This window comes from Lissotriton helveticus, chromosome 7 (assembly GCF_964261635.1).
Source record: "Lissotriton helveticus chromosome 7, aLisHel1.1, whole genome shotgun sequence".
Lineage (NCBI taxonomy): Eukaryota > Metazoa > Chordata > Amphibia > Caudata > Salamandridae > Lissotriton > Lissotriton helveticus.
In genome coordinates, this window is record NC_136068.1 from 933,804,859 (window position 1) to 933,825,897 (window position 21,039).

The following is a 21,039-nucleotide window of genomic DNA, read 5'->3' on the forward strand; positions in this document are numbered from 1 at the left end:
CCTATAGCCACCATTACCAGCAGTTGGTTTGTTCTTTGAGGAATCCATAGGAGGGTACTTGATGATTCTTCTAATGTTTAGCATGGCAGTACAGCACTAGAGACGGCTGGTTAGGGGAGCATCCCAAGTGTACCTAAAATGGTGGTGCCAGCTGATTACAGCCTGCACTGGGTTTTACCTATTGTCAATGACCTAGTCTCACAGTCCTCAGACTGCTGTGAGCTGAGAATCCTTTGGGAACCTAACAAACACCAGAAGTTGGGGTGGATCATCAAGTGGAGTTCTTCTACAACAAATCTCTTCGCTGGGGTCCAAAATTGGTATTGTCACTCTTTCTGAGTTTGTATCACTCCCAGAGCATGTATGAGGGGGACTAGTGACTTCAAGAGGCTGCACCAGGGAACAGAAACTATTAAGTGCCATGGACAAGCTCTCTTGCCTCACCAAGACCCATCCAGTTCTGGCACCAAATCTTCCTGTTTGCTTGCTTGCCTCATCAAGACCTATCCAGCTCCCTTTCTGCTCCTTTATCTGCCTTTCCCCAACCAAGCTTATGCTTGCTGTAGGTTGTTTACTTAAACCACTAGTGTGGGAAGCCCTGCCTCACTGGCAAGGAGGATTCTTCCTACAGCACCCAGCTGCGAAATTAGGAAGGCTGGATCCAAAAGAGATTTTAGGACAAGCTCTTACTGAGTAAATGATTTGTTTAGATTCAATATATGCAACTTTATCTCATGTGGATATACTGATAAAATACTAATGATTCAGTTTTCCATCAATAAAGCTGGCCACCCCTGCACTTGTCCTAGATGGCAATTACTAGTGATGGATCAGATGTGTTTCTGCTACAACTTTTGTTTCTCTTTGACATCAGCCCTTTCTCCTCTAATAACACCAAGCATTATTAACTGCTTCAATGTCGACCATACTGATAAGAGAGATGAGACAGGCATTGAGGATTAAACAGAACTATAATTGCAATCGTATGCCTCAAGCTGCCTTCCCCTATTTTGAATTCATGTCTGCACCGATTTTTAAATCTACTGAAGCGTAATATATTTGTTATTTTAATTACTATCCATCAGGTTGTTTTAATTTTTTTGAAGGTTTTTTTTTTATGTTCTCTTATTTCTCACTTATTTTCAAAATTACCTAAAAAAAAAATTACAGAATGGCCCGAAACACAGTAGAGGCTTGGTAAATCACTAAAATCAGCATAGTGTTTTGATTAGAACCATCTCCAAACACACTATCAATATTAACAACTAACACAGCAATTATCAGACATAACACCATGCTCTTCATAATAACTTGGTGAATGCATTGAAAATATATTGCGATCTACTACTCCCTGAATCGCGTCTCGATGAAGACAATCCTTATACAGTTGCATATTCCTACTCCGATCTTTACAAGGTCTCTTCGGAAGCAGATTAAAAAAAATCAAACACTGTGAGAAGTTGGCCTGATATATGATGCTCACTAGTTCTAGTGATCACCTTGTATCAGTCCAATCAACCCTTATGGTGATTGGTTGTAACCTAATAGTATCCTAATGGTAGCATGGACAAAGCAGTCTTAGGCTAAACTTTTTTTGGCATGTGAAGCCAGCTGTTTTACCACAATATAACCGCTTGAATACCAGATGAAAGGACACCACACAGGTTGTTATGAAAATAAACAGTATATTTATTAATAACAAACACCTCTGAACTCTTCATGAGGTCAGAGGGCTAAGCACATGACAATCTCTTAGGAAAAATACGATAAGTTGCACAAAATTACAATGGTGCCCTAGGGGCACGACAAACCATATACTAAGTAAGTGGAATGTGAAAGTCGATAGAAAGAATGGAGCTGTCCAGAGGCTGGACGTTCGCTAGGACTACGCTATCTTCACCTTAGGTAAGTAATAGGAGGCCCACGGGACGCGTGTGCAGAGTGTGAACTCACACGCGAGATGCGTAACAACGTCTATGGACAGTACAGTTCAAGTTAAAGGTGAGTACGGACAATCCTGACTAGGTAGGACTAAAACGACTGTGGAACTGGACACTAGGACAGTTAAACTACCCTTGAGCACCGAAATGCTCTCGTTACCTCACCCACGGGCTGCGGGTGCATAGGTGTCAAAGTGTGTCGGGTTCTCGCGTTGAAGTCAATGGAGCCTGGAAGAAAAGATGCTGCAGGCGACCAGGAGGAAGATGTCCGGTGCAATCCAATGGTAGATCGGTGAAGAAGAGGACCTGAAAGCAGAGGGGACAATGTTCAAAGTCACTAGCCAGTGACTGGAGTGGAACCAGGAAGGAACCAGATGTCGTCGTCGCGATCAGGTGAAGAGTGGACGCTTGTCTCTGCAGCCATGTGGACCAGGAGGTGTCTTCGACGACCAGGATGGAGGCACGAGCTGTCCCACGCAGCCTCTCAGTGTTGGATCCGGAATCGGCTTCAACAGGCCTTGGCAAAGGCAACCCACGCGGTGAATGGAAACGGCGTATGGAGTGGACCAGGAGGGTCCAGGGTGCTCCTCTTTTGGAAGGGAGAAGGACCAGCCTGGAGCAACCAGACCAGCAGTGGAAGTTTCAAAGTTCGTCATCTAGGAGGCCACTAGCCAGCCGGCAAGTGACCAGACAACGCGTCAAGCAGCAAACAAGCAGAAGGGCCCCACGCAGATCTCATGGATGCTGGAGGGCTGATCTTCGGTGCAGGAGCTGCTCGGGGCTGGGGCTTCTCAGTCCCCAAAGCACTTGGTCGAGTTTACCTCGGGAGTCGTGCTGAAAGCGAAGTGCAGGTTCGTTCAAGATGGCCGGTCCCACGTGTCTCGTCGCACCCACGGATCTCAGCTGTGCTGCAGATGTAGGTAGAGGTCGGAGAGGTCTGGGAGTCCGGGTCTCGTCGGGCTCTGAAGTCTGGATCCTCGAGGGAAGACGACAAAGTGAAGCCGCTGGACGCTTGATGGTGCCTGCAGTTGCAGGGTGGACACTCCTTGCCCACAAGGGAGATTCTTCAGTCTGCTGTGGAGCAGAACGTCGAAGTCCAGAGTTTCTTCTTGTAAAGTTGTTCAGGATAATCTAATTTGGAATGGGACCAGCTCCTACCTTTGTTCTCCTAAAGGGGGCTGCACTACTGACTAGGTCCCTCCCCTGGGTGGGACCAGGAAGGGGGTGGCTACACCCCCTATCCTTTGTCCGGTTTCGCGCCAGAGTTGGGGCAGGGATGCCCCAGCAACTGGTTTGAACCGGTGTATGCACAGGACACCTTGTGTGCCCCGGGCATGTCTCATTCCTTTCAGGCCTGTCCTACCCAATACACAAAATCCTGTCTGGGGTGGTGCTAGCACCTCCCAAGGCAGGAAACCCTTTGTCCAAGCCTCCCTCGCTGGAAGGACTCCCAGCAGCAGGAGGTCAGACTTGTGTCTGTGGTGGTGGCATCCATTTTGTGATGCCAAGGCTCGAGTTAACTTTAACTGGGGTTCTCAGTTACATACATGTCATGTCCCTCTAGAAGGGTGGAATGCTACCCCCGTCGCCAGAATTGGCGAGGGGGTAGTATTCCAATTCGTGTGACGCCTTACTCGACATGTTTTGATAATGTTATACCAAAGTTAGCATTTAACCGCTAGGATTATAATGCACTTAAGAGTATATGGTATAGCGTTATCATGGAACAGCTATTAGGACTTGGTTCCGCAAGCTGCAAACGGGCTCAGCTCATGCCAGAGCACCATCTCACATAATTCCAAGCACTCTGCCTTCAGGATTGATAAGGCCTGCCATAGGAGTGACTGATAGGAATATATGTGTCCATTTTAGGGTTAGATATAGGTGTATACTATATCTACAGCAAAGGGTGATTACACCACCTTGCCCCAGCTGTCGTGCAGCCAGTTGTGTCTGTTTAGATGGCCAGCCAGGGGTGGCATAATACATGCTTCAGCCCCTGGTAGGCCCTGGGTACACCTAAGCCCTGGATACCCAAGGTACACTGTACAGGGACTGATAAGGTGGCCCAGTACCAATTGGTAAATGCACCCAAGGTACATGGTTGTCAATTTAGAGAGAGAACAGCTAGGCTGTGAGTCTGATTAGCAGGCCCACAGCCAGGGAAAGTCGTAAACCAGTGAAGCAAAAAGCAAAAATCTGGGGTGACCATAGGATTGCAGACCCCACTCTCCTACAAACACTCTCAAAAAGTTTATCTCAGGCAAAGGTGCCTCAATGGGAGCTTTGTTAAAGATCAACCGGCTAAGATGACAACTGTCACAGGAAAAAAATAAACTATTGACTTCTCACTAATACACATTGCAAATTACCACGTCTGGAAAATCTTTCAACTGATCACAAGTCAGAAAAGTGAGCACAATCCTCAACGAATCACATTTAATCTTCAACATTATATCTTTAAGTCATCCTTATGCCCGGATAATAAAGCATCATATTTTAACAAGAAGAAACTTGTATGGGCAAACAATATCAGATCAAAGCTAATGCAGCTAGTAGACCATCCAATCAGGTGTACTGCAGAAGAAAATGATTTAGAAGGCTCAAAATCAAATAATACCAAGTGGATGGTCATATGGAAAACACCACTAAAAACAGTATTCCGTTTTTTTCCGCATTTCCTTAACAAAAGAGTTCTTCAGAACCACACGTGCTGTTACAAGCAGAACAATCTAACAAATGGTGATAGTGGAAAAAGCTTCAGGAGGAGTCAAAGGTGCACACTTTGACTCCCACAAACCTTAGACCACATAACTTCCATAAAACGTCTGAAATCCACATATTATAGGAGGATCATTAAGAATATCAAAATCTCTGAACAAGATGAAAGGTGAATTGAGCTCCAAAAATGCAATGAGCACAAAAAATGTGAAGCAATTTTAGGCACCCACTGGATCAGGAAGATTAATCAGCCCATAGACCAGTTACCAATGTCTATCAGGTTTGCAATTTGAGAAACTGATCAGAATTAGCATTTCTCAAGCTGGATCTCCTCACCTGCATTACTCTTGACATTTATTAATAAAGGTATACCTATACCCAAAGAAGAAATAACTTAGATTAACCAATGAAGAAATTCCTATGCACCAGGGCCTAATGGGATACCAATTAAGATAATCAAACCAAATCTATCACTACGGAGCCACCTATTAAAGCCCTTATTCAATCATGTTCTCAACTCAGGACAAGTATCTCCTACTTGAAAAAGGTCAATTATTCAACAGACGTATAACAAAATCTAATAATGATTCCCTGCAGAGATGGATTCCGCGACCATCGTGGTCATACCAAAACCCACCAATCTTAACCCCAGAAACCAGGCTTTCAAACCATCTCTGCTAAATACATAACTTAAAATCTTTTCAAAGCTTTGTGCCCTCAAACTCAATCAAGTCCTGGAACAACTCTTCCACCGTGACCAATGTGGTTCTATGCCGAGTCGTGTTACCAAACACTATTAAATGGGCACAGATAACACAAGCCCATGCTCGGGAGCTCAGAGATCACTGTGCCCTGCCCTGCTGCTCTTGGAATCTGAGAGGGTATTGGATTCTGTAGACAGGACCTTCCTGGATAAAGTCCTCAACCAAATGGGCTTTGGCCCTCGTTTGCCCTCATATGTGCAGTTCCTTTATGCTCACCCAATGGCGCAAAAGCAGGTGACCAAAGTCCTGTCTGACTCCTACCCAATCCAACAGGGAACCCACCAGGGTTGCTCACTCTCCCACTCCTTTTGGCCATCGTCATAGAATCACTAGTTAGACTGATCCGCTGCAATGCCCAGATCACAGGCTCGGGGGACTGCTTTTAAAATAAGATTGCCCTTTACTCCATAGATGTACTGCTGTATTTAACGAACACTCATTAATCAAGACCCCGTTGCCTGTGACCACTGTCCCTTTAAGAGGAGGTATCAGTACTTCGACTCTATAAAGCTAAATCGCTTCTCAGTCCAATGCACAGCAAAACAGCTTCATTCTCCTGGCCTGACATACCAACTCCAAAAGCTCAACTTTAAATACTTGGGGGTCATGATGGCTCTTCAACTCGAGCTAAAATGGAGCATGAATCAATCAATCAATCAATCATAGACATTTATAGAGCGCACTACTTACCCGGAGGGTCTCAAGGCGCTTGGGGGGGGGGGAGGGGGGGGGGGGGTGCTGCTACTGCTCGAACAGCCAGGTCTTGAGCTTCTTCCTGAAGGAGAGGTGGTCTTGGGTCAGGCGCAGGTCGGGAGGGAGGGAGTTCCAGGTCTTGGCGGCCAAGTAGGAGAAGGACCTTCCTCCTGTTGTCGTTCTTCGGATGCGGGGGACGGCGGCGAGGGCGTGACTGGTTGATCGGAGATGGCGTTTGGGAGCGTAGAAGTTGATGCGGTTGTTGAGGTAGCTCGGGCCTTGATCGTGTAGGGCTTTGTGTGCGTGGGTGAGGAGACGGAAGGTGATTCTCTTGTTGATGGGGAGCCAATGCAGGTCTCTCAGATGTCCGGAGATGTGGCTGTGTCGTGGGATGTCGAGGATGAGTCTGGCTGAGGTGTTCTGGATCCGCTGGAGTCTCTTCTGGAGCTTGGCGGTGGTTCCGGCGTAGAGGGCGTTGCCGTAGTCCAGTCGGCTGGTGACGAGGGCCTGGGTGACCGTCTTCCTGGTCTCGGTGGGGATCCACCGGAAGATCTTCCGTAGCATGCGCAGGATGTTAAAGCACGACGAGGAGACGGCGTTGACTTGTCTGGTCATGGAGAGGGAGGAGTCCAGGATGAAGCCCAGGTTGCGTGCGTGGTCTGTTGGTTTGGGAGCGGTGCCCAGGGCGGGGGGCCACCAGGAGTCGTCCCAGGCGGAGGGCGAGGAGCCCAGGATGAGGACTTCCGTCTTGTCAGAGTTCAGTTTCAGGCGGCTGGTCGTCATCCACTCGGCTACGTCTTTCATCCCTTCGTGAAGGTTGGCTCTGGCGGCGGGGTCGTTGGTCAGGGAGAGGATCAGCTGGGTGTCGTCAGCGTAGGAGATGATGTTGAGGTTGTGTTGGTGTGCGATGGCCGCGAGGGGGCTCATGTAGACGTTGAAGAGGGTGGGGCTCAGCGAGGATCCTTGAGGGACGCCGCAGATGACTTCGGTGGCCTCTGACTTGTACGGTGGTAGGCGGACTCTCTGTGTTCTTCCGTCGAGGAAGGAGATGATCCATTCCAGTGCCTTCTCCTGGATTCCGACGTTGCTGAGGCGCTGCACAAGGGTGCGGTGGCAGACAGTGTCGAATGCCGCGGAGAGGTCTAGGAGGATGAGGGCCGCTGTTTCTCCGTTGTCCATCAGGGCTCGGATGTCATCGGTGGCAGCGATGAGGGCAGTCTCGGTGCTGTGGTTGGCTCGGAAGCCAGACTGTGAGGGGTCGAGGGATCCATTCGTCTCGAGGAAGGCGGCCAGCTGTTTGTTGACGGTCTTCTCGATGACTTTGGCTGGAAACGGGAGGAGCGAGATGGGGCGGTAATGAACCCTCAAACCCTTAGTTACCAGAATAAAAATGGATCTTGCACACTGGGGCTCTCTACCGCTCAATACCCTAGGACGGGTCTCTCGATTTAAAATTATGATACTTCCACGTTTCCTAAAAGCCGTGAAAAACTTCCTTCCAAAAGATCCCAAACACCTGGTGTACGAACTTGACCACAGACATTCATTCCCTCTTATGGCTAAAAAACAAAAACATCACATGTCTACGGCCAAATGCAGAGTCCTAACATATGATGGTGGGATAGGAATAGATGACATACAACCGAACTATCAAGCTGCACAGCTCCTAGTGATTAATGACTATTTGCGGGGGCAGGAACAATTCGCCATACCACTCACAACTCTACATGCTGGGACTGGATAAGCTGATGGGACTGATCTATGGAGACCCGATTCCCCAAACCGTGCCCGACACGACAACTGGTGTTTCAAACCCAGACATCGACACTATGCTCCATAGGATGGCTGGGTAGAATGACCATCCAGACTCCTCCAGGAGGGGCCCATGGTGGAGAAGGCGTGGGTGCTTCACCACACCTCACACCTGGAAGGGTTTCCCAAATTGGACAGAATCTGGATTTCTACTCCTGGGAGTCATGTGGGGGAAGAGCCAGTCTAAGCTCCTTTCAGGAATTACTGACACAGTTTCACCTCTCTAAAACCCAATCTCATAATACCTCCAGCTCTGACAAGCTCTACGGATATACAAAACGGAGTTTGTGGACTTGCAAAAGTACAGAACCCTAGAGGCCAACCTCCTTATGGGGATTCTCGAAGGGAAAGGGATTTCCAAAAAATACTAAACCATAATACTTAACAACTCCGCCATGGAAGGTCCCAATGCCCCACAACAAAAGGAGAAGGGTTATGCGTGGGGCTAGCTACTCCACCATGTAAAAAATAAAACTAGCTACAGAAGCATCAACCAAAAGATCAAAAGGCATCCAAGCCTTGTGGAGAGAGAAATCTCCTTCACAGAGAGCTATAACACCTTGTAGTGAAGACAGAAATACCTAGAAGCCACAAAGCAGATCCACCTGCTTTCGACCAAGACCACCACCATCGGGACGTGGAGTATGTACGAGACAGGCAAAACAGCCCAAGTGGCAGCAAAGATGAAAAAAATACATCCTTGCTCTGCTTGGCATCAGAGTGACCAGATGGACCAGTAGTCCAGGCCCTCATGGTTTCTAGACCGGACTATGGGAACATCTTATGCCTGGGCTCCAATAAAGAAGTCACTCGTCGGCTACAAGTTATCCAAAATGCTGCAGCCAGACTACTGTTTCGCCTCCCTAGAAGAACCCACATCTCTGACTATCTACGCGATCTTCATTGGCTTAAGATCGGCAATCGCTCTAAATTTAAAGCACTCTGATTTATCTTCAGATTCAGCACAGGAATGGCTCCCAGCTTCTTATGTAAGATGGTCCAAAAATACATTCTATCTCGTCACCTCCGTTCATCGAATCAGGCGAAATTTGTAGTGACTAGACTCAAACGAGTGAGGATGGGAGGCCGATTCCTTTGCGCAGCTTGCTCCTGTCCTGTGGTACTCGCTTCCTCTTCAACTACGGCAGGAACAGAGTTATGCAAAATTCCGTAAAGGCATTAAGACATGGTAGGTCGCCCCCCTAGCCACCGCGTGGTCCCCCCGTTCTGTGCTACTGCGCCCTGACCGGCTTGTGCCTGTGACCTGCTGTACTTATTTTGTTTTTTTCCATCATTCCCCTTTGCCTTTTGTGAATTCTTTCGTTTTTTCCACTGAAACCTTGTGCTGTTGTTTCTTCGTTGCCTTTTGTAACTCCTTCGGTTTTTTTCCCATTATACCCCTGTGCTTGTGCCTGTAATTTCGTCATTCCCCTTAGCCTTTTGTAAATTATTTTGTTTTTTCCATTGTTAACCTTGTGCTTTCTTCGTTTTTCCCCTCATTCCCCTTGCGTAACTTGATTTTTCACTACGCCCCTCGTTCCCCCTTTTGCCTTCTGTGCCCTCCCGCCTCACCCTCTGCTTCCCGCCGCTACACCCTGCGGCCCTGCCCCCCCGCCGTTCCCATTTCCACCCCGCTCCCACCTCCCAGCTGCTCCTCCCTCCCTCAGCCCCTCATATGGAGGACGCACGGCGGACACGCAGCGGACGAGCGCAGCGGGGGCGCCGATTGTGCGCCAAAGGCGTGCAAAGGCCAGCCCGTCTGCGCCTGGACCGCGCCCAGCGCCAGGACCCCTGGTCCTCGATGCCAGACCACACAACGGACCTACGACGCCGCCACCCTCAACGCACTCAAACCCGACCGGAATCCTGCCTGCTACCGAGCCACCCCAAAACGCACCCACGGACCCTTCACCTGCCAAGCCTGCAAGTTCACCTGCATCCAGACCTGCTCCGCACCCGACAAGCCGAGCACCAGCAGCAACCACCTCAAGTGCATCCTGCTCAACACCCGCTCCGTTCACAGACACGCCATCGAACTCTGGAACCTGCTCGACACAACATCACCAGACGCGACTTCCTTACAGAAACCTGGATGAACACCTCCTCAGCGCCTGACATCGCCATAGCCATCCCGGACGGAAACAAGATCACCCGGAAGGACCGCATCAACCAGACTGGAGGAGGCATCGCCATCGTCCACAGGAACACCATCCGCATCACGACCTACCCCGACGACACCTTCACCGCCGCCGAACACCTCCACTTCCAGATACACACCGATCCCAAGACCACCCTCAGAGGCACCCTCATCTACAGACCCCCGGGACAACGCACACAATTCAGCGAAGACATCGCAGACTTCATCAGCCCGTACGCTCTCCCCTCCGCAGACTACATCCTCCTAGGGGACCTCAACTTCCACCTGGAGAACAACAAGGACAGCAACACCACCACCCTACTGGACAACCTCGCCAACCTCGGACTCAAGCAACTGGTGAACACCCCCACCCACTACGCCGGCCACATGCTTGACCCAGTCTTCTCCTCCAGCAAGCAGATCTCCTTCAGCCACTGCACCAGACTCCACTGGACTGACCACAGCTGCATCCACTTCAGCTTCAGAAGAACAACGAACCACCACCACCAGCAACAGATTCCTCGCAGAAACTGGAGCAAGATCACCACCGAGCAGGTCACCACCTCCCCCCGCCAGAACCCTCCCGCCAGCACAACGGACCCCAACGAAGCAGCCAGCAACCTCACACAGTGGCTCACCAACTGCGCAAATGACCTCGCACCCTGAAGAACCCTCCCAGCAGACCAGGCAGCAAGAAAGCCTCCTGGTTCACCGACGAACTCAAGAACTCCAAGAAGAACTGCCGCACCCTCGAGAAAGCCTGGCGCCACGACCAGACCACAGACAACATGACTGCCCTCAAACATGCCACCCGCAAACACCACCAGCTGATCCGCATCACCAAGAAGACAGCATTCACAGAACGACTGGACAACAACGCCCACAACAGCAAGGAACTCTTCAGCATCGTCAAAGAGTTCTCCAACCCCAGCGCCGGAAACAACAACATCACCCCCAAGCAAGACCTCTGCGACTCACTCGCCTCATTCTTCCACCGCAAGATCACCGATATACACAACAGCTTTGGCGCATCTACCACGCACCCAACCACCGAAGCAACGCCCCCCACCACCACCCTCTGCGACTGGACCCCGATCAGCACCGAAGACACCACCCTAATGATGAACACCATCCACTCCGGATCACCAACCGACCCCTGCCCCCACCACGTCTTCAACAAGGCCGACTCCATCATCGCACCCCAACTCCGGGACGTCATCAACACCTCCTTCAACACCGCCACCTTCCCGGAGACCTGGAAGCAAGCTGAGCTCAGCGCCCTCCTGAAGAAACCAACTGCAGACCCCACTGACCTCAAGAACTACCGCCCCATCTCGCTCCTCCCTTTTCCTGCCAAAGTCATCGAGAAGACCGTCAACAGACAGCTTGCCGCCTTCCTCGAGACGAACGGATCCCTCGACCCCTCGCAGTCCGGTTTTCGAGCCAACCACAGCACCGACACCGCCCTCATCGCAGCCACTGACATCAGATCCCTGCTCGACAACGGGGAAACAGTGGCCCTCATTCTCCTAGACCTCTCTGCAGCATTCAACACTGTCTGCCACCGCACCCTAGTGCAGCACCTCAGCAACACCGGAGTCCAAAAGAAAGCACTAGAGTGGATCATCTCGTTCCTCGCCGGAAGAACCCAGAGAGTCCACCTCCCCCCGTTCAGATCCAAGGCCACCGAAGTCATCTGCGGCGTACCACAAGGATCATCACTCAGCCCAACCCTCTTCAACGTCTACATGAGCCCTCTCACAGTCATCGCACGCAACACAACCTCAACTTCATCTCCTACGCCGACACACCCAGCTGATCCTATCCCTCACCAACGACCCCGCCACCGCCAGAACCAGCCTACACGAAGGGATGAAAGACGTCGCCGAGTGGATGAAGAACAGTTGCCTGAAACTGAACTCAGACAAGACGGAAGTCCTCATCCTGGGATCATCCTGGTGGCCCCCTGCCCTGGGCACCACTCCCAAGCCAACGGACCACGCACGCAACCTGGGCTTCATCTTGGACTCCTCCTTCTCGATGACCAGACAAGTCAACGCCGTATCCTCATCATCATGCTTCAACACCCTGCGCATGCTTCGTAAGATCTTCCGATGGATCCCCACCGAAACCAGGAAGACGGTCACCCAGGCTCTCGTCACCAGCCGACTGGACTACGGAAACACCCTCTATGCCGGAACCACAGCTAAACTCCAGAAAAGACTCCAGCGCATCCAGAATGCCGCCGCACGACTCGTCCTGGACGTCCCCCGACACAGCCACATCTCGGGCCACCAGAGAGACCTGCACTGGCTCCCCGTCAGCAAGAGGATCACGTTCAGTCTCCTCACCCACGCACACAAGGCCCTCCACGACCTGGGCCCCAAGTACCTCAACAACCGCCTGACCTTCTACGCACCCACCCGCCAGCTACGATCGGCCAGCCTCGCCCTCGTACCACGCATCCGCAGAGCCACCGCCGGGGGAAGATCCTTCTCCTACCTGGCGGCCAAGACATGGAACTCCCTCCCCATCCACCTTCGACTGACCCAGGATCACCTTTCGTTCAGGAAGCTCCTCAAGACCTGGCTCTTCGAGCAGTAGCGGAACCCCCCCCCCTCCCTCCCCCCCCCCCCCCCAGCGCCTTGAGACCCTACCGGGTGAGTAGCGCGCTATACAAATGCCCATGATTGATTGATTGAATAAACCTCTTTGTTCCCTTCTAGGTGAGTGCAGGTCCAGGGCGCCGGGAAACCTCAGGGTAGCTGATGCGCCATACAAATTCATTAAATAAATAAATAATAAATAAATGGACACAGTCCGGACAGAGAAGACTGTATCCAGCAGGAATGCTGCTGTATTCTTGACATGTCAAAGAGAACGCCCTACATAGTCAGGGACTAGCACTGATGCTTCCTTCAGCAGCCAACAGAGCTCTGACCGGATGGGAAGCCCACAGTCCCGAAATCGTCACAGAGACATTCCGAACAAAGAAGAAGAGGATCAAAATGAAGGTTATCCAGTGCTATGCACCTACAATTGACAGCAAAGAAGAGGAAAAAAATGTTTACAATACACTCCAGTCCATCCTGGGGCAATACCTTGACAGACATCACCATACTGATAGGGGACCTCAATACCATGATTGGAAGCAAAAACACTGGGTGCGAAGTAGTCATGGGCAACCATGGCCTTTGCGACACGAACGAGAATGGTTAAAGGCTCACAGGTCTCTGTGCCTTGAATAGTCTGGTGATAGGGGGTAGTGTATTCCCACACAAAAACATACACAAGGCAAAATGGGTGTCACCAGATCACTAAGAGAATCAATCAACGATGTCTGCATATCCAAGCATCTCCAAAGGTCTTTGAAGGATGAGAGAGAGATGAGAGGAGTGTACGTGCCGCCAGATCATCACATTGGCATGGCCAGGTTATAGCAAGCATGGATGGAACCGACAAACCAACAACATCAATAGAACACCACCCTCCTCTAAAATGCACAGAAATGGAGTGAATACTCAGACACCCTCAGAAACAAGTTTCAAGTCCTGCAATAACTAGAGGATGACCGAGCCCCAGTAGAAAGCCAGTGGGAGAAGATCAAAGAAACAGTGACATCAACCTGCCAAGAAACACCAGCATAAAGAATGGATCGCCACCGAGACTCTCTGTAAAATCAAAATGAGAAAGGAAAAGAAAGCTGCAGTCAACACCAGCCAAACAAGAGAGGAAAAAGTGAAAGCTCAAGGCGAATACACCAAACCAAACAAGGGAGCAAAGAGAAGCTTAAGAGCAGACAAACTGAGATTCTTCAATGGTCTTGCCACAGAAGCCCAGAAATCAAGCCATGGAAACTTGAAAGAACTCTAAGACATAAAAAGGAAACTCTCTGACAGATACGGCAAGCCAGAAATACCTTAAAAAGACCAAGCTGGGACTACAATAATGGGTAATGAAGGCCAACAACAAAGATGTGTGGAGAACTCTAAAGAACTGCTTAACCAGCCCATGCCGCAGTCTCTACCAGTTAAACAAAAAGCTGACAAGGACATGCCAATCAACTGCAGCAGACCAACCAAGGAAGAAATTAGGCAAGCCATCAAACATCAGAGAAATGGGAGGGCAGCAGGGCCGGGCAACATTCCTGCAGAGGAACAGAAGGCAGACATTGAAACATCAGTAGACATGCTCTATCCCATGTTTGGAAGGATCTGGGAAGAGGAAAAGGTGCAGTCAGACTGAAGTAGGGATATCTGATCAGCGCAACCTATAGAGGAATAACTCTTCCATCAACCCCAGTTAAAGTGTTTAACATAGTTCTCCTGAAAGGAATGAAGGAATAAGTCAACACTCAGTTGCAAGACCAGCAGGCCGGCTTCCGCAAGGATAGATGCTCCAGAGACCAAATTGCATCATCATTGAGCAGTCAATGGAATGGCACTCCCCCTCTATGTCAACTTCATTGACTATGAGAAGGCATTCAACAGTGTGGACAGAAAAACCCTTCTGAAACTCCTCCGCCACTAAGGTGCACCTGATGAAGTCATAAGAATCATCAGGAAGTCTTAGGAGGGAATGACTTGCAAGATAGTCCATGTAGAACAACTCACAGACGCCTTTGAAGTGGGGACTGGAGTACGTAGGTGTTGTTTGCTTTCACGTTTTCTCTTCCTGATGGCCAAAGACTGGATCATGAAAACATTCACAGCAAGAAGGAATGGGGATCCAGTAGACACCTTGGACACAGCTGAACAACCTGGACTTTGAAGGTGACCTGGCTCTACTCTCCCATAGCCATCTGCAGATGCAAGAGAAGACAGAAAAAAGTGCCAGCCACAGCAGCACACTTTGACCTCAAAATCCACATGGGAAAAACCAGGATCCTGAAAGCTAACATGGCCACTACAGTCACTCTTGCAGGCGATGCACTGGAAGAGGTTGAATCCAACACCTACATGGCAGTGTGATAGACAAGCAGGGCGGAACAGACTCCAATGTCAAGGCAAGAATCAGCAAAGTTAGGGCTGCCTTCATTCAGCTGAATAAGATCTGGAGCTCTAAGGTCCTCACGCTGCAAACCAAGATTCAGGCTTTTTAACACTAATGAAAAAATAGCCCTTCTGTATGGAGCAGAAACTTGGAGGACAACAGTGACCACCACCAACACAGTCCAGACCTTCATCAGCACCGGTGAGGGAAAATCCTCCAAATCTGCTCACCAAACACCATCAGTAACAACGACCTATAGCAACAGCCTTTCCAACTTCCCTGCTCATGAAGAAATCATAAAAAGACGCTGGGCCTGGATAGGTCCCATACTCCGCAAGTCAGTACCAAACACCACCAGGCAAGCTCTCACCTGCAACCTCTAGGAAAAAGGAAAAGAGGAAGGCCAAGAAACATCGGATGTTGAGGTCTGTCTGCAAGGAGATGAGTTGCACCTGGAGTCAGATTGAAAGAAAAGTCCAAGACAGAGTTGGCTGGTGAGTCCTGGTTGATGGCCTATACCCTAAGAGGGGTAGTAAGCATAGGTAAAGTTATACTTAATGTTCCAGACCCCATGAATCTAAACACCGGGCCTCCCGAGACGGAGGGAACACCACCACAGGCAAACACGGAAAGGCATTGCGCAATAGAGCGCCTTGAGTAGAAGGGTGGAAAGAAAGACAGACAGGGTCGTGCAAAGCAGGACAATGACAGTGCAGTAGTGCCTGAGGCACCATATCGCCTGTGGCAGGTTGCCCCCAAGCCCCCATAAAAGAATTATGAAGTGACGCTTCAAAGAGAAGGAACAACTCCCGCCCACCAGAGCCCTGGTGGAGAATCTCCAAGACGTTGTCTATAGGAAATGGAGTCACAGGTTTACCCATCCTCAAAATACCAGCAGCCGTGGAAATAGCCCGAACAAAGGCAACACAGGTTTCAGTAGGGCGCCACGGAGGGGAAAGTAATTACTCCGTGGGCGATGGCTGTAGACTGAGCCGTCCATCTCCATGTTCCGGGGGAAGCGGCCAGCCCCGAAATAGTGGGGGTCCACAGATGAATGGGGATCCTGAGGGGCTCCAGGGGAAAGAGGAGAGGCCGGTGGAGAAGCCAGTCGCGAGCCACGGAAAGAAGGGCTCAAGGATTTCGGCTGTGGGGACGGCGAAGAGCCTTCCTTGGAAGATGCTGGTGAAAAGGCAACAACATGGCACCCTGTCTCCAGGGAGGAACACACCAGCAGGTGACGGACCTCAGGAGAAGAAGGGACCACCGGAGATGAATCCAGAACCCCTCACCGGCGTGGCTCCATGGTCCACCATCGGTGCCTGATCAGCGTAAACCGATGCCGGAGTAGGCCCACGTGGCGCCGGGCCAACTCCTGCCACCACGTGCTCTCTAGGAGAATGGGGTGAGGTCGGTACCGAACCGGCGCCGGCTCTACCTCAGACGGGGCAGCCGCCCACGCGAGGGCGGAGAGGCTCTCAGAAAGGTACCCCAGGTCCCAGCCTCCACCCGCAACTGCACCGGTGCCGGGGAGGAAGGAGCCCTATGCCGAAACTGTGTCGGCCCGGCCTCTGGTGAGGCTTCCACCTGCTCAGAGGACCGAGGGGGGCTGGGGGACCAGCCCGGAGTCCCAGCGATCACCTGCAACACCACAGGGAGCACAGTAAGGATTTGCGGCGCGGCAGGGACGCTCGGTGCCAACGAGGGAAGCCCCGAAGGACTAAACCTCGACGACGCCACCCTCTATGACCTGAAGTCGAAACCTTCGGCGCAGGGGTCGGAGCCACTAGCGACGCCGAGGAAGTCCCCTCACAAGGCAAGGGATCCGCAGATGTCACAGGAGGTGGAGGAAGGTCCAAAGAAGCCTGCAGCGCCGCAGCATAGGCTGTTATTTGGACCCTAGTCGCCTCCGTGCCGGGAAACGGCGGGTAGGGAGGCGACAGGTGGGGGCAACTGTCCCGGGGGGAGCTGGATCCCCACCGTGTAAGGAGGACAAGGCCTTGGCGAGACACTGAAAGACCTACCAGCCGGTGAGCCACGCGCAAAGGGCCGCAGCGAAAGGCGACTCTGCAGACGAAACCGGCGGTTCCATGCCTCCGAGGTAGGGAACGGACGCTGGGACAACACCGACCTGAACAGGAGCGCCGACAGCAACTTCATCCGGCGCTCCCGCTGTGATTAAGGCTTAAGGTGCTGGCAGGCGTTGCAGCTCTGAGTCGTGGTGCTCACCGTGGCACCACATACAAATCGGATGAAGGTCCGTCGCTGACATGGGACGTGCACAGGAGGTATATGTCTTGTAGCCCGAAAGCATTTGCAAACTGTTCCACGTAACGCCAAAGCGTGAAAAAGAAGAGAAGGCCTGAAAACAGGCCAGGACAGAAACCGGATCCACGTTGCACGCGGAAAGAGAAAAAACTGACGTAGGGGTGGGACTTATGTATCCTCGCTGACGTCACGAACACGGACGATGTCAGGGCGGAGTCGTGTGGTGCCTTCTCCCCGGCACGCAGGGATGCTGTGGCAGAAATGTTTTCCGGATCCAGTCTCACGCCTGGGGGTAATTCTACGTTAAGGAATCTGCGGCTAGTAGTCTCTATCAGATAAGCCAAGCCTATCCAAGTTTTAACTTATGCTTCTGTTTCTCTAAAAACTTGGAGCTAGAAAACATTTACATACAAAACATAAGAACATTATTTAACCTTCACTCCTCAACTTCTCATTCGTTGATTTGTTTGAAACTTAATTGTCTTCGGCTGAAAATTGAGACTGATCAGGCCGGTGGCAAAAGGGAATACTTTGCACACTTTGGCATGCAAATCGGTTGGTTTATGGGCGAATGTGCAAGCAAGGTTGAGTATACTGAGTAAAGGCAGTGAGGTCTAAATTAAAGTGAGCTTGATTATGAACCTTGTGCAAACTCTGGCTGGAAGGTGGTATGCGTTTTCCAGGAATAGTATCTTTATTTGTTTTCCAAGATAGTGATGTTAAAGATTGGGCCCTGACTGACTAGTCTATTCAAAAGATCGTGTACATTCAAGCAGAGGTGGGGGTAAAGTCTACTACTCTTGATCAATTAGGTACTTATGTAACAGATGATGGAGATACTCATTTGGTCTGTGTCTGCAAGTTTTTCAGATTTGGGTATAGGGAAAGATGATCTAGGTACCACAATATTGAGTTGTATTATTCACATCAGAGAAATAAATGGTTCTAATAACCTGAATGTAGGAGAACTCCCTTATCTAAACAAACACATTGGTTTAATGCAAGGGGCAAAGCTCTAAATATGATGAAAAAATAAGGCGATGGATCCTTTCTGATCAAAAGGTTGGAAGTGAAGTCTACTCAAAAGACTAACAAAAAATGTTCAATACATTGTATTCAAGGTACTTGAAATTCAAATAAGCGGAGTACATATGTGCTACAGAGACAGAAAATTCATCTCAGTGAGTGAGTGAACTAGAGAGCCAGTATTCAGATGTTCAGAGAAATTTAAGTATTTAAGTTCTCTGTGCAGCTCTAGTAAACAAAAAACTATCTGCAGTTCAACCAAGCTTGTCCAATCTTTTCTACTAAGATGGCTAGTTCAAACAATGAAAGTCACCTCAAGTGACTATCGAATATGGTCAATGTTGCAATCGTGGCTACATAAGACAAGATTTTAGTAGTAACCAACCCTGGTCAAATTAACAAGAGTGGCTTACCCAGAAGATCAGCAAATTGAATAACAATGCCGCAGTGGAAGTTTTTTATTGTGCAATTTTGGATGAGAAACTATTTTGAGAACTAACGATTTTTATGATTAATTCTATTCAAAACTGATGAATTATTAATATTATGCAAAAAAATATTTTTGACTGGTGTAGAAGTGTATTTAATAATGTAATCTTGTTATGCCACATTTTGTAATGGCGCCTATTGTAGTTAAAATAGATGTTGCTGCTGATGAATTGTACAAATTGCTTATGTTCATTCCCTAGAATATCTTCTCTCCTCATGGTTTCTGCAGACTCCAAAGGGCAAAAGAACACTGTGATGTAATTGGCTATTTTTGTAGCCCCTAAACTGTGAATGAAAATGTTCTGTGTTCCCAAAGTATTCTTTGTATGAAGGTCCTTCCACTGTAGCCCAAGTAAAATGCTTATTGTTTAGTAAATGAATTAATGTGTAACGCACCTCAGGACAGCAACAGGAGATGATGAGGTCTAACATGTAGAGAAGGGGTAAGGGTTATTGAGTATAATTATGATGTGCCTACTTGTAATTCGTTAATGTGTTATCTATGATTATGTAGTGCTGCATTTTAAGATTCTGCTTATTACTTGCATTGAAATTTGTACAGAAACTCCTGATATGTGGGGTGAGAGAAGACTGAGTTCCCCCAGGGACAGTCCGATTTGCAAGAGACTCGTTTCTTTTCCTCCCGAGACGCTTATGGTCTCTTTTGGGATACTGATAACTTATGGACTTTGTCCATGGTCTATTGATTTTGTTGTTCATTGGGACTTGGAATCATGTACTTTAAGTTCTTTATTGCATTTACCCATTATTCTGTACTACTTATTTTTGAGTCCATAATAAATAATTTTACATTTTCCTCTTCGACTGGAACTCAGTTATTGAGTGATCCTATCATTATTTACTCTGTGAAGGATATTTTGTTAGACATGATGGTAAAAAGGGTGCAATCTCTTAATGATAGATTAAGGGTGCTGGAGTGCAACTCCTGAGGTAAATATGGGTGCTATAAAATTCTTGGGGGGCAACACAATATTGGGGTTCTGCTCCCACACAAGTCTCTACTTTTATCATATATTCCAAATGTCTTAAAATACACACACTGCTTTTAAAAATGCACATTGGGAGTGGGGAGGAGTAGCCTGGCATGCCACATGGCAACCCGTCACTAGCAGTGTTCCAGCTTGAGATCACATACATCCTTAAATATCTTGTCCTACAAATTACTCATCGCACCTGAATGGACAAATCGATCACTCATAGCAAAATCAGGACCTGATGAGTTTACTCACACAGCTGGAGAGATGATGTATGACTGGTACCGTGGCTGACGGATGGCTTGTTCCTCTTCCTGTGCACTTGGGAGTACCCTTTTGTGTGTATGCAACACTTACTGTGTGTATGCAGCACTTACTGCGCTTTATAGTCAGAGTCATGACTCCCCTCCAAACCCCATCGAGATGTGGTCAGAAGTATTAAGTTCAGAGACCTTGAAGAAACTTACCTGGCTTTCACTGAAGTATGCATAGGCTGGGACTCCAGGGATGAAGGAGAAACTGCCAACCAAACGCCGCCAGTCGCATTGGTCTGGGCGGGACGAAGAGTGAGCTGAGAACTGTGTTTAGGCCTGTTGACTGGATTGTGGTGGCCTCTGGAGCTCCAATGCTCTACAATAGATCCCCTCCCAGTGTGCAGTATGAACGTGGCCTTATCTGTAGACTGACTGATGTACTAAAATCGATTAAGGGGATTCAGGAACTGCAACATCCTCCAAAGAAGCCAATCTCAATTCATGGATCATGACGCCATGCTATGAGTCAATGAGCATAAATATTCTATGACTACACAGGTGCTGCTGTTCACGGACTATGCAAATCATGTCCAGTAATGAAAATTCTTCAAGGTGGTCGAACAAACTTCAGATGAAATAGCGATCCTATGCCCTTCTTAACTCTGCGAAGTTGAAGGTTACTTCAGTGGAAAGGTATATTGTTTGTCACATAGGAGGCTGGATGGGACTAGAGGTAGATTCTGGGGAGAAAGTCATGTAGATTGAAGGAAGGGTGATACTGACCATCTAAGTTGAATGATTCATGGTCCACTGCTGTGACAGAGAGGAGGCAGGAGATTATGCCGGTGACATACCGGAGATCCCTCGTCCACACACTAGAGATCTGACCCCCAAATGGAGTCCGAACTGGAAGATACAACAGCAGCGAATCAAAGTCAAGACTCTACCTTT

At 49.3% G+C, this 21,039-nt stretch overlaps 1 protein-coding gene across 1 annotated transcript in view; it reads right to left on the minus strand.

Moving 5' to 3' along the window:
- DIAPH1 (diaphanous related formin 1) overlaps window positions 1–21,039 on the minus strand; it is a 1,046,618-nt gene that overhangs the window by 651,969 nt on the left and 373,610 nt on the right. The window lies entirely within an intron of this gene.